Raw genomic sequence first — 15462 nt, 5'->3', positions numbered from 1 at the left:
ATTGTGGTATAAGTGGCCATACACCTAATGCTTGCTATGTTAGAAACTTTAGTGTCGCAAGTGAGCATTATGTGTGGGTTAAGAAAGGTACTAATTATGAAGGACCCAAGGAATATTGGGTACCTAACAAAACATAATTTGTTTTGTAGGTATGCTTGAAGACCACATCAAATCTATGGTATCTCGATAGTGGTTGTTCAAAGCACATGACGAGAGATATAAGCAAATTTTCAAATATAGTGCTTAAAGCCAAGGGATATGTCACCTATAGAGACAATAATAAAGGAAAGATTATTGGTAAAGGTAAAGTTGGAGCACCATATTTCACATCCATCGAAGATGTACTTTATGTTGAAAGACTAAAGTATAATCTTCTAAGCATAAGCCAACTTTGTGACAAAGGCTTCAAGATCAAGTTCACCAAAGATGAATTTTTTATTAAAGATGAAGTCACCAATGAGGTAAAACTCAAAGGTAAAAGAATCAATAATATTTTTATGATAGCTTTAGATAATTTATCATTGAAAATAAAATGTCTTATGGTGAACAACAATGACTCATGGATTTGGCATTAAAGGGCAACCCATATTCACATGGAACACTTAAATAAACTAGTTAAACATGATCTTGTCATTGGTTTGCCAAAGATAAAATTTGTCAAAGATAAATTATGTGATGCTTGTCAAAAGGGAAAATAAACCAAATTAACTTTCAAGTCAAAGAATGTGGTGTCAACAACAAGACCACTTTAATTGTTGCATATGGACTTATTTGGTCCATCAAGAACATGAAGCTTCGGATGTAATGTATATGCCTTAGTTATTGTTGATTATTTCTCTAGATATTCTTGGAATTAGTTTCTTGTGCATAAAAGTTATGTTTTCAAGGCTTTTAAGAAGTATGCAAAGCAAATCCAAAATGAGAAGTCATTAAAGATTGTATCTATAAGAAGTGATCATGGTGGAGAATTCTAAAATGAATCCTTTGAAGAATTTTGTGAAGAACATGGTATCTCTCATAATTATTCAGCACATAGGACTCCATAACAAAATAGAGTAGTAGAAAGGAAGAATTGGTTTCTAGTAGAGTTTGTAAGAACAATGCTTAGTGATGCAAATCTACCAAAGTACTTTTGGGTGGATGCAAATAGTACGACATGCTATGTTGGAAATTGAGTCACCATTAGACCTATCTTGAAAAAGACTCCATGTGAACTCTTCAAAGTAAGAAAACCAAACATTACTCACTTTCACATTTTGGATGTAAGTGCTTTGTCCTCAACAATGACAAAGACAATCTTGGTAAGTTCAACGAGAAATCCGACGAAGGTATATTTGTTGGTTATTCCCTCTCAAGTAAATCTTATAGAATTTATAATAAAAGAATTTAACTATTGAAGAGTCTATGTATGTTTCTTTTAATGAAACTAACACCTCTAAGAAGGACATAATTGTTTGTGATGATTATGATATTATAGAACTACCCTCGGAAGAAGTTTCCAATGATCAAAGTGTGAGTCAAGCGAAAAAACAACAAGAAGTTTCACGACAAGATTCTAACCATAATGATCTACCTCAATAATGGGGAACCCATCGTGATCATCTAATAGACAAAGTAATTGGTGACTTAAGAAAAGGAGTTTCAACAAGACTAAATCTCAAAGATGCTTACTTGAACATGGCATTTGTCTCTCAAGTATAACCCTCCCAATTTGATGAAGCTTTAGGAGATGATCAATGGATGATTGCTATGCAAGAAGAATTAAATCAATTAGAGAGAGATCAAGTTTGGGAACTTGTTCTTAGACCAAGTGATAAGCACATCATAAGTACCAAATGGGTGTTTAAAAATAAACTTGATGAGAATGGTATAATTGTTCAAAATAAAGCAAGATTGGTGGCTCAAGGTTATAATCAAGAAGAAGGAATCGACTTCGAAGAAACATTTGCTCTGGTTGCAAGGTTAGGATCTATTCGTTTATTGCTTGCTTATGCATGTTCACTAAATTTTCATCTTTTCCAAATGGACGTCAAGAGTGTTTTCTTGAATGGTTACATCAATGAATAAGTCTATGTCAAACAACCTTCCAGTTTTGAAGAATTCAAGAATCCTTTACATATCCTCAAGTTTTGAAGAAAGCTCTTTATGGCTTGAAACAAGCATCAAGAGCATGGTATGATAGACTTAGCAACTGTCTATTCGAAAGAGGATTTGAAAAAGGTAAATTTGATAAAACCTTATTAATTAATAAGATCAAAGGTAATACTTTATTGGTTCAAGTCTATGTTGACGACATCATATTTGGTTCAATAAAAAAATACCTTTGTGAAAAACTTTCATCGATGATGCAAGGAGAATTCGAGATGTCTATGATGGGTAAGATGAACTACTTTCTTGGACTCCTAAATAAGCAATCAAAGGATGGCATCTTCATCATCCAATCCAAGTATTGCAAAGAATTATTGAAAAGATTTGATATGGACAATTGCAAGGAAATGACTACTCCCATGGGTTCCAGATCTTATGTTGACATTGACGAATTTGGTATTCCAGTTGATATCACTAAATATCGAGGTATGATTGGTTCTTTATTATATTTGATGGTAAGCCGTCCTGACATAATGTTTAGTGTTTGTCTATATGCTCGATTTCAAGCAAATCCAAAGGACTCGTATCTCAACACTGTTAAAAGGATCATGAAGTATCTCAAAGTAACAACAAATGTTGGTCTATGGTATCCTAAAGGTAGTATTTGCAATTTAATTGGTTATTCTGACGCGGATTATGAAGGAAGTAAAATTGATAGAAAAAGAACTAGTGGTACATGTCATATTCTTGGAAATGCATTAGTATCTTGGGCTTGCAAGAAACAAGCATGTGTTGCTCTTAGCACGGCCGAAGCAGAATACATAGCAGCAGGTAGTTATTATGCACAAATACTTTGGCTTACACTACGCCAAAAAGGTTTTTTAACAGTGCATCTTAGACAGCGCTTTTAAAAGAAAGCGCTGTCTAAGGTTAAAATTAAAATAAAACACGGAAAATGTTCTAAAAAAATAATGAAAGCGCTGTCTAAGGGGGGGTCTTAGACAGCGCTTTTAGAAAGCGCTGTCTAAGACCCCCCCTTAGACAGCGCTTTTAGAAAGCGCTTTTAAATATAGACCTTAGTCAGCGCTTTTGAGAAAGCGCTGTTTAAAGTCTTTCAATTAAAAAAAAATTAAAACCAAAAGCGCTGTCTAAGGTGGGGGTTTAGAAAGCGCTTTTGGAAAACGCTGTCTAAGGCATATCTTAGAAAGCGCTTTCCACAAAAGCGCTGTCTAAGGTCTAATTAAAATTAAATTTCAGACTTCTATTTTCGTTCTCAGTTCTTTTTGTTTTCCCTCCTGCGATTAAACCCCTCCAGCGAACCCTAACAGCGAACGAGAATACATTGTTTCAAACTAACCACCTGAACTCTCTCTCCTTCTCATAAACCTCTTGCCACCAGAACTCGCTCCGTCGCGCCAGAGGCGGCTGAGTTGATCAGAAATGTCCACCAATACCCTCATCTAATACCTTTCAAACTCATCTCTCCAAATCACAAGTATAAACTAAGAAACCTAGGTTACGAGAAGTGAAATTAAATCAAGGTAGAGACTTAATCCGAACTCAAACCTTAAGGGTTTGGTTCGAAGATTCAAGTGTTGCATCGTGGTAACATTATTGAAGCAAAGAAGTGGATATTGGAGTTATCTACCTATAAGGCAGAGATTGTCTTGGAAATTGTTAAAGGTGAAAGTCATGAAGATGAAGAATAAAGAAATCTAGAGGAAGAAGAAAACCAGGTAAACTATCGAATTCCTTGCTTTGCACTGTGATGTCTTCTTCTTCTTCTTTGAATGTAGTATGTAGGATTAGGTTCATTGTTGTTGTTATGGATACTTAATAAAGGATCTGATTAAAGTAGATGTTGGGACATGTTCTGAAGATGCATCTCCAAAAAAAAAATGCCTTTGCATTAAAAGTGGTTACAGGGATGCATTTCCGAAATCATTCTATTGTTTATACGGAGACGGAGATGTGGGAGATACATCTCCGAATTAAATTTTAACAAAATAAAATATCTCATCAATTTGAGATGGCAAATGTGTGAAAAATGTGCATCTAAATATGCATCTTTATTTTTAAATTTTCATGGTGGTCAAGAAACACTCCATAGAGTTTAAAGAGCAACCCACTTATATATGCATGAGTTTGTTCAATTCCTCCTGTCATAATATTAAACTTATTAGCTTCACTTGTTGCACTTTTGCGGAGCATAGTAACACAAAACATAACATATTGCAACAACTAGGAACAACTTGAAAATAAATAAAAGATTTCCCTCAAACTTCCCTCAAACCTCTTGGCGTATCGGATACGTTATTGAAGTTTATATTAACATTGGTTATGTATAGGTTTTTGAAGTTTAAAATGAATTGAACTTTATAATTGTTAGGATATTCAAAGATACTACCTTAGTTATGTATTTTCGTCTGGATTAATTGTTTACTTTAATAAGTAGGAAAACCATGGATAAAACATGGATCTGTGCCGATCGAATGACCAAAGAGTACGAGAGTGGGGTTTTGGAATTCGTTAAGTATGCTGTTCAACACGCTGAAAACCCCAGACGAATGCATTGTCCTTGCTTGCGTTGTTGTTATATTGGTAAGGTTGACGCACATGGATTGAAATCGCATTTGCTGAGGCATGGAATTGATCAAAGTTATCAGTGTTGGATATTTCATGGTGAGAAAATTAACGAGAATGTTGAATCGAGTGGAAAAAGTAATACGACCTATGCTTCATACGACAAAGACACGGAAACATACGATTGTGATCGAGTTGAAGAGATTGTAGAAGCACTGGAAGAAGATCTTCATGATTGTCCTGAAATGTTTGAGAGGATGGTAAGCGATGCAGAGAAACCGTTGTACAAAGGTTGCACTAAATTCTCAAGACTTTCTGCGGTATTAAAGTTGTACAACTTAAAGGCGGGCAATGGATGGTCGGATAAAAGTTTCACAGAGTTGTTGGCCCTTATGAGAGAAATGCTACCGGATGATAATGTTCTTCCTAATCGAACCTATGAGGCAAAAAAAATGTTGTGCTCTATTGGCATGAGCTATGATAAGATACATGCTTGTCCTAACGATTATATTTTGTTTCGTAACGAATATGCAATGTTAACTGAGTGCCCTAAATGCGGTTTGTCTCGATATAAGAAAAGATTATCTCCCGCAAAAGTCTTATGGTATTTTCCGATAATTCCGAGATTTAGGCGCATGTTTCGTAGTGAAACCGATGCAAGACATCTTACTTGGCATGCAGATGAAAGAATTATTGATGGAAAGTATCGGCATCCGGCTGATTCACCACAGTGGTCGAAGATTGATAATGATTATCCTGAGTTTGGATCAGAAGCAAGAAACCTTTGATTGGCATTATCTACTGATGGAATGAACCCACATGGTCTTCAAAGTATCTCACATACCACATGGCCTGTGATTCTTATGATTTATAACCTACCTCCGTGGCTATGTATGAAGCGTAAGTACATGATGTTATCTATGTTAATCTCTGGGCCTAAACAACCAGGGAATGACATAGACGTATACTTGACACCTCTGATCGAAGATTTAAAGATTTTGTGGGAGAACGGTGTGGAGGTTTATGATGGATATAGGAAAGAAAGTTTCAATTTGAGGGCGATGTTGTTTGGCACAATTAATGATTTTCCAGCATACGGGAATCTATCTGGGTATAGCATTAAAGGTCAACGTGCGTGTCCTGTTTGTGAAGACGGAACCGATACGATTCGATTGGAACTTTGCCAGAAGAATGTGTTTCTCGGTCATCGTAGATTCTTACATTCTAAACATCACTACCGTGGGTGGAGAAAAGCATTCAATGGAGACACCGAACATCGTAGAGCTCCACCCGCATTGTCAGGTGAACAAGTTTTTGAAAAGGTGAAAGATGTGCGTACTGAGTTTGGCAAGCCTTTTGCACATAAGATTGCCAAAGCGCTGTCTAAGGGGGGGGGGGGGCTTAGACAGCGCTTTTAAGATTTAAAAAAGCGCTGTCTAAACCTTTAGCAGCGGAGGTTTAGACAGCGCTTTAAAGCGCTGTCTAAGGCTAAAAAAAGCGCTGTCTAAGGTCTTGTTTGTTGTAGTGTTAAGAAACAACTTCGTGACCACGAACTCGATCTTGGATGCATCCCTCTATGTTGTGACAACACAAGTGCGATTAATATTACAAAAACTTTGGTCATGCACTCAAGAACCAATCATATTGACACATGGCATCATTTTTTTCGTGATCACGTGCTTCAAGGAGATGTCAAAGTTACATTTATGGATACTCATAATCAACTTGCTGACATATTCACAAAACCTTTGGCACGAGAACCTTTCTACAAAATTTGAAGAAAACATGGAATTTTGGATGAAAAAGACACATAGATTATTCAACTAATGTTATGTTACATCAATAAACAAAGGTGCACATGCATTTTTAACTCAACTATTTACTTTTTCAATTTATTTCATGGCCCTCTACTTCTACTCCATTCTTATACATGTTTATTGTGTATAATATGCATGAAACTTTGTGTAAAATATGTTTGTTTTACTTTTTTCTCTGGGTATATGTTTGTTTTAATTTTTTCTCTGGGTAAATCGATTTACCTATGATGTAAATCGGTTTCCCCTGAAACAGGGGCACTGCTTTTTGTATTTGGCTTATTTTGAACTAGGAAAATAGATTCACCCGTGATATAAATCGATTTCCCCTAAAACAGTGGCACTGATTTTTGTATTTGGCTTACTTTGAATTGGGAAAATCGATTTACCCATGATGTAAATCTATTTCCCCCTGAAACAGTGGCACTATTTTTAATTTCTGGCCTATTTTGAACTAGGTAAATGGATTTACCCCTTATGTAAATCGATTTTCCCCTGAAACTTTTCTATTTTTTTGAATTCTGGCCTTATGGTAATTGATTTACCTATGGGGTAAATCGATTTACCCCTGCACGTTCAGATTTCTTTACCCTAGCATCCGAAATTTGCCTCCTTTGTGCTCTCAACTCAAAAATTTCATCTTCTCCAAAACACCCAAAAAAATCCATTAAAACTTATCTCCATCATCTCCAAACCTTTACTCATGGCCTCAAAATTGAAGAGGAAAGTTGTAGCTGCTGGAAAAGGGAAAGAAAAAGCTTCATCCTCATCCATGGAAGTTCAACATTTCTTCAAAGACCACACCTCAGAGGAATTGGAAAGGTATCAGGATTACTACCTAAAGAAGATAGTACAAACCCCCAAATATGATGATCTTTCCTCCTTTCTTGAAGAATGTTTTGATTTTCAAGATAAATTAATTTCTCTCGGATTATGGTCACTTATCACTTCTTCTGGACCTTACTATCCAAATTTAGTGAGGATGTTTTACAGTAATATGTGTATTGAGAATGGAAAATTTGTTACACATGTTAGAGGGAAAAGGATTGCTTTGACCCCTAAGGAACTTGGTCAAATTTTGGACATTCCTTCTGGTGGTAACATGTTATATGATCCGGAGGACGAAAAATGAAAGGATTATAATAAGAGAGAATTTTATTTTGGTCTGAGTAGAATATTGGAAGAAGAATATCATGAAAAAAGGGTTGAATCACATGGTGGGGAAGAACCACCAAATGATTTTTGGAGTGCTGGAAATTTCTTCATCAATGATAGATTGCTACATTATTTCTTGGTTTATGTTATGATTCCTAGAAATTCCAATCATTGCAATATTACCGATGTGGAAATGCAATCCTTGTATGCTATTAAGAATGACATTACGGTAAATTGGTCACGTCTCATTCTTCATCATATGATGACTCACACCACCAAGCTTAAATCTTTTCCATATGCATGGTTCATTACTCGTATATGGAATACGTTAACATTGATTTTGATGATGTTGAGTATATTCTTATGGATACAAGAAGTCACAAGATTTCAATCAAGAATGTGGACAAGTGGATGGGTTATCAGTATAATTCAGAAACAAAGATGGTTACATTTATTGGTGGCAATAATGAAGGAAATGAAGAGAATCCTTAAGAAGGTGATGATGGTGAAGATGTTCATCCTCCAAATGGTCCAAGTAACCAAGCTCTCTTTGACTTCATGACAACCCAATTTTCCAACCTTAACACCTCCATCAATGGCCAATGGACTTCAGCAAATAACCAAATTACTGAAAATCATGAAGCCACTACCAACCATATTAACCTTCTTCAAACCGATATGAACCAACACTTTTCTTATCTCTACTCACATCTTAATATACCTCCGTATGGTCCAAATAACCCGGATTCTCCCGTTCCTTTGTATACTCCCATTCAACAACAATTTCCATACCAAGGCAACAACTACGACAACACCAACAATGATATGGACCAACCTTAGTGTGTCCTTTTGTGTGTATTTTTCATGTTCTACATTGCTTGTAGCATATTGTTTTCATTATTTATGTCTCTTATTGAACTCTTTTGACGTAAGGTACTTGGTACCATAACTTTGTTTGTTTGCATTACTTATGGTTTCAATTTTTGAAAGCATTTGGGACTATTTATACAAGTTACGATGCATGTTCTATTTTATACCTGTCATTATATTATCTTTCATCCATCTTTCCCTTCTTTTTGATAATGTCAAAGGGGGAGAAAGGTGTTATGAATTATACTTGTATGCTTTTGAATTTCCTAAGGTACAAATGATACAAATAATCCTTCAAGATGATCAAGTCAACATGATTATGAGTTTCATAAATTAAGGGGGAGAAACTGTTTCCCGGGAATTGCAACGCATCAAAGAGGATTGTTTGTCATCAACAAAAAGGGGGAGAATCTGAAGTCAAGCTTCTCTATGATGAATGTATTTTGATGAAGACAAAGCTCCAAGTGACAAGAAGGCAAAGATGTTACTCAATGATAAAGCATCATGATTCAAGAAGTTAAGCTATTGCATTTCAAGAAGGTATAATGAGAATATTTACCTTCACTAAAGTCTTATTTGCTCAAGTATTCAAACATTCATTGCATAACCTTTCCTTGTGCATGGAAAATGTCTTAGGCTTAAATTTCTCATTTTTCAACTGGGTAAATCAATTTACCTCTTAGGGAAATCGATTTACCACTAAAGGCTACATATTTTCCAAATGCAAAGAATAAATTTTTCAACTGGGTAAATCGATTTACCTCTTAGGGAAATCGATTTACCACTGAAGCATTACATTTCCAGAAGCAAAAAGTTAATTTTTTCAACTAGGTAAATCGATTTACCTCTTAGAGAAATCGATTTAACACTAAAAGTTTTTGAAATAATTTTTAACATTGCAATAGGGAAATCGACTTACCTCTTAGGGAAATCGATTTACCATTGGAATTTTTTGAAAAATTTTAAACGTTTCCACATAGAAATTGATTTACCCACTATGTAAATCAATTTACCACTATGCGTTTTTGAAAAATTTAGTAGCTTTACTAACACCTCTTCTTGCACCACTTCATGGAATCATTTCATTTCAACTTGACAATTGTTCATGATATTTTTCAGAACATTACCATGTTTCATTAGAGGTGTTATGCACACACAAATACATGATCTTTCAAATTTAAACTTCACCTCTTCCAATCAAACTCCTAGAATTTTCAGAATTCACATTTCTTGTTATCAACTTTTATTCAAGATATTTTTTTGCATATTTTCATATCATTCAAACCAGAAAATACTTGAGCAATCTAACACCTTTGTGTTTGTGAATTATTATCATTGGAAGAGGAGATCAAGTACATTGATATATCACTTAGTGTGATCATTATACTACAAACTTTACACTAAAAAACCATTGTTGTAATCCATATTTTATTTTTCAGATTTGTTGAAAATAAGATTATTTGTTTTGTAAACACCTTGCTGTCTAGGATTGTTGGAAGCAAGAGAGTTGAGTTTGAGAGGATTGTTCTCATATTAACTTGGTAATCACAAGAGGTTGTTCTCGGCGATTGTGTCTGTCTTGTACAAGTCATAATAGATAGTAAAATCCCTTTCATGTTGAAAGGGGATTAGACGTACCTTCGGATTGTGAAGGGAACTAGGATACATCCTTGTGTTTTTTATTTTTCTGCACTTTATCATTTTCCAAACTCATCACAAAACTAGAAAAATAAGAACAAACTTGTATCTAAAACTATAATTTTTTATTGGTCCTAATTCACCCCCACCCCCTCTTAGGCGCACTCCAAACTTACAGACAAACCACCAAACTCAACCATGTTTGACCCAATTCAACATCAAGTGATGAAAGCAATGCAAAATGATGAATTAAAAACCTGAAGTCAGGAAGAAAACATGCTCAATGTGCATCAAATACAAGCCAAATACCAAGGAAAATACAAAAATACATGGATACGGTTCAATACAAAATACCACAAGATGAAAAAATTCAAAAGCCTCATAGAGTCCAAATGATTCCCACATCATTCCTCAATTATTAGCACACACCTTGGAGAGAATTGGATCAATTTTCCAGCTCACATACTCATCATATTTTAGTCACGTGTTCAGATTGAGTTCACACAATTCACACCTCCATTTGGCACGTATGAGCTACCATTAGCTTCCCTATAAATAAATCTTCATTCTCCTTCATTTACCAAGCTTTGAAGCTATTAAAACTCTGTAGAAATAACTCCATAACGCCCATCAAAACAAAGCATATGGGTAGGACAATTCAAGTACTTTCAACTTACCTCACGCATCCAGACACCTTCCCTAAGCATCACTGGAGTTAATAGGATCAAGAGAAGCAACTAAAACCACCGTGTCTAAACTCTTCACATCCACCGGAATCTGCACTTGAACAATTTTTCGGCAAGGTAGAAAATGTGACCAATTCAATCAAAACTAGTTACCAATCTACTTGTGGTTGTGCACTGATTATTTCCCCTAACATTGGACTGCCAATTACTGTTTCATTGAGATTCAATTTTTGATTTAGGGTTTTGAGTTCATTTAGGTTTGACTCAAATTTTCCATGTTCAGAGCCAATCAATGTCTTTTGAACATGAAGCCTGTAACGATGAGTGAAATAGAAGTGGAATTCATATGTAATTTTGCTTAGAATCACGAGTTACAGGGTGATGAATTTTGGAAATCCGGAGGTTGAAGAGGAAGCTCTTCACGAGTTTCTCCATCCATTTTTATGTTTCATTTAAATTCACCTATGTCTATTTTCCACTTGGCTATTTCTGATTGGAAGTTGGATATGGATGGGTTGACTAGTTTGATGAGGTCACGATTGACTAATACCATGTGCTCCTCTTAGTCTAAGTCATTCATTGTGTTTACCTCTTTAGTAGTCATATCGGAGGGTTGTAAGGAGTCTGAGGTCAAGTGCATATGGACCTTTCAGATTAGATCCAATGGATCTAATCCGGTGAAGGACCATCTGTGTCATCAGCATAACCTCACACTAGCTTTGGGCCTCTAGCGTGTCCGGCTTGGATTTTTTGCTACTTGGACCTGCATTTTAATCCTGCGCCCCCCTTATTTCTTTTATTATTTTATTTTCTCTTCTATTTTCTTCATTTTATTTCTTATGATTTTTTATTTTTTATTTTTAATTTTAATTTTAATTTTAAATTTTGATCAATTTTAATTTTGCAAAATAATGATTAATATTATGTTTGCAAGTTTAATTAATTTCTTCTATATTTTTATTGATTTTAATTTTGCAATTTAATTCCATATTATTTTTTGCAAATTAATTTTGATTTTTGTGTATATTTTAATTCAAGTATTTTTACACTTTAATTTGCAATTTAATTTCCATGTTACTTTGCATTTTAAATGTGATTTTATTTTATATTTTAGTGATTTTAATTTGCAATTTAATAATTAATATTAATATTTCAAATTAATTTCTATTTTTGCCTTATTTTCTGAATTCAATTTCATTTTTATATTGCAATTTAATTCCTTACATTACTTTGTAATTTATCTTGATCTTGATTTTGATTTTTTATTTTATTAGTGAATTAATATCATTTTTGATTTAATGATTGATTCTCTTATGCTAAGTTCATCTAACTTAACTAATAACAATAACTATTAACCTCTAACTTTTACCTTTTATTATTTATGTTATGCTATTTACTTTATGCACTCTAACTATCATTCATCATCATTATCATATACTTCATCATTAACATTGATCTCATCTTTATGCATTCTTCGTATACTTTACCTTTGTAGTTAATTGTTGTTGTCTAATCTAAAAATGAACAAAAAAAACATGATAAAAATGGAAAAAGACCAAAAAGAGTAATTTTTGGGATTTGATGATGGACTTAGAGGATTTGTTAGGACCCTTGCTTGAACTTTGGACTTATGTGTTTGACCTATGCATAATTCGGAGCATCATGGACTTGTAATCTTTTATTACAAGAGAGCATTCATGGCACTACCGTAGAGAGACATGCTTTGTAATTCCATTATCCATTTGTTAGCTTAGAACACAATGCACACACAAGGTTTTCTCTTGGGCTACCTTACAACGAGATCCTTAATTTCTCGTATTGTTCCCTTGTATTTTTCATGTATCCCTCTCCCCACTTTGGTGTACTTTTTTCCTCTCTTTCCTTTGTCTGTTGTTGCTTGTTAGCTAACCCTAGGAGCTAGGATCGTCACCATATTTCTTAAACAATAAAGTGAACCCTTGATCCAACGTCAAACAATATTTTCTCAAATCAACCTAAAAAATACAATAAAATACGATTAGGATTGTATGCTATGAGTCTTAAGTGGCGGAGAAGGAATGACAATGGAGCTTTCCTACCCTCATTTTGAGTATTTTAGACACAATACGCATGACTTGGTAGTTTGAAATATTCACCTTTACCCACAGTCTTTAGTGCAATCCAAGATAAAACACAATCTCTTTTCAAAAACCTAAAAACAACATCAAATCATCAAACTATTTTTTCGCCTTAGGGCATCACTCAGAAAATCCTTTTTTCAAGGTAAAACCAACCAACCAACAAACTTTTTTACTCCGAACTACGGAGCTCTGACTTCCTTATTACATGATGAGGGTATGTAGGCACAAGAGATCAAATTCTTGGCAATCACACTAATAAAAAACTCGCTTCCCGCAAATAATCGTTTAGATAATGACACCCATTCAAGTGTAAAGAACCTAGATAGTTCCTGTCGAGTACGATAGATGTAAGGGGTGCTAATACCTTCCCCTTGCATAAGTGACTTCCGAACCCAAATTTGGTTGTGAGACCATTTTGTTCATCTTTGGGGTTTTATTAATATTTTCCCTTTCCTCTTGGAAAAAATAAAATCTGATGGAGACTCTGTGTATTTTTCGTGTAGTGACATGCATGTCAGATAATGATTGGATAAATTCAAACTTTGACACCAAAGCGCGCGTAATCTGAAGTTCATCTTCAAAGCTTCGCAACACATCATCTTTCACGTCTCTTTGCATCATAGCCATTGATTGGCTCTGAACAAAGAGAATTTGCTCAAGAACACGAAGAACCCTAGTTCTTCAAAGTAAAATTAAATGACTAATACGCAATATAAATTCTAGGTAGTTGAGGGGTTTTGATCAGTGAATCACGACGAACACACTGGTAACTTGTTTTCTCAGAAATGTAACTTGTATCTATCTTTCTCGTTGAAGCTTCAGAGGTCAATAATGGTGGATTTAGAAGTATGGTTCCAAGGTGTTTGAAGCCAAGGCAATGCTTCAGTCAACTTCAGAAGGTGCCAGTGAATGATTATGGGTGAAGATTCGAAGCTAAAAGAACTTGAATCGAAGAAATGGTTAACTGATTTTTTGAGGTATCGGCTTCAAATGGGTTTAGAGTTTTACTGGCTAGAAAAGCTTGCAAATGAAGGCAAAAACTTCCTCTATTTATAGGAAATGATATGAGATCATGATATGTGTGAAATGGAGGCTAACTCGTGTGAATTAGGTCAAAATTTTGTTGATTTGCAAAGCGTATGAAATGAGACATGAAATGCATGAGTTCATGATGAAACCAAGTCGTTTTGCACTTGTTCATATGCATTTTTCTTTGTCAAAGAGGTTGCACATGTGCAGTTGGTCCCATTTTGACACTGACATGAATTTCATGACCTGAAACTTGCGCAAGAACAAAGTTCATGGTAAGATATTGGAGCTTAGGCCGAATGAGATTCACTAGTGCGTTTTGAGATGTTCTTTGTTCCAAATTATCTTCTCATGGTAAATAATCAGATGCAAAAAGAATCAAATCAAAAGAATTATTGGGGTTTAAATGGCATGGATGAAAAGTTAGGGTCGTGACCTGAAATTCTAGGCCAGGCATTTGGTCGACCAGGTCTTGGACCTACTTTGGTGCACACATGGGCATCTTGGCCAATTCCAAAATTTGTTGACTTATAGTCTAAATTTATGTTTGACCCTTGAAGCAAAGTTGTAGAGGAGTTCAAATGTGACATTTGGCTCGAAGTAGATTCCAAAAATGTTGAGAGATGAGAAAGTTATGATGTTTGGACCAAGTGACATGCCATACTTGATTTTAGGTCAACCAAACATGTACCAACTTATGATTTCTTTCCATTTCTTGCATCCAAAGACCCAATGATGAACACTTGAATACCAAATTAAGGAAGCTTGATTGTCGTTTGAAGAATCTTGATAATTGCTTAAAAATTGGATGGAGATGGCATGGAAATAAACACATAAAACCATACTTGAATAAACCTTGAAAACATGCACCAAATTTTAACTTATCTTGATCAAATGATGTTGAATGAAGATTGACGTGAAGATGACCTAAGATTACATGTCATGCTTTGAAGTAGAAACTCTTGTGGCCCTCATGTTGACCAAACTTTGACCTTGGGAAACGAAACCCTAATTTAGAAACCAAGCTTGATCCTTTGATTTCAAGTCTTACCTTTTTAATAAGAAAAATGAAACAACACATATTTTTGTATTTTGAATAAGTTTAGCAAAGTTAGAACGCAAGCAGGCAAAAAGGTAAAAAACAAAAAACAAAGGGTGCTTGATGATTTCCTACAAAGGCAAACCTAAAGAGATAAAGGTTATGAGGATACCATGCTTGTGATCTTGGTTGAAATGCAGATGATATGATAGATGGAACCTTATGTGTAAAATTAGGGTATGACACATGTATGACTAAATAATCATGAATGATTGCATAATTGACTATTATAGAGAATTGACTATTTGTAGCAGCCACTTGACTTTTGACTTGTGTTACTAACTTCTATTATTGTTATTTGTTTGCTCTGATGTGTGTTGTTAATGTTTGTGCCGCTACTAATTTTTTGCTCTGGTTTTTATGTGTGTGGTATTCTTAAT

This window comes from Lathyrus oleraceus, chromosome 4, assembly GCF_024323335.1.
Source record: "Lathyrus oleraceus cultivar Zhongwan6 chromosome 4, CAAS_Psat_ZW6_1.0, whole genome shotgun sequence".
Lineage (NCBI taxonomy): Eukaryota > Viridiplantae > Streptophyta > Magnoliopsida > Fabales > Fabaceae > Lathyrus > Lathyrus oleraceus.
The sequence above is the reverse complement of the archived record's forward strand: the minus strand, read 5'-3'. Positions refer to the sequence as shown.